The following is a 240-nucleotide window of genomic DNA, read 5'->3' on the forward strand; positions in this document are numbered from 1 at the left end:
ATCCGCTGGCCTTCGCCTATCAAGAGTATAAAAGGTGTAGGCCATTATAAGATTTTTTTTTTTTTTTTTTGGTGTGATTGGGTGTCCTCTGGCCCTGAAGTAGGAACAGAGCGGGACCTCACCGCTCTTTTTAAAAACTGGTTAAGGCAGCTGGGCGGTGGTGGCGCACGCCTTTAATCCCAGCACTCGGGAGGCAGAGACAGGCGGATCTCTGTGAGTTCGAGACCAGCCTGGTCTACA

This window comes from Microtus ochrogaster, unplaced genomic scaffold (genome assembly GCF_000317375.1).
Source record: "Microtus ochrogaster isolate Prairie Vole_2 unplaced genomic scaffold, MicOch1.0 UNK22, whole genome shotgun sequence".
Taxonomy (NCBI): Eukaryota; Metazoa; Chordata; class Mammalia; order Rodentia; family Cricetidae; genus Microtus; species Microtus ochrogaster.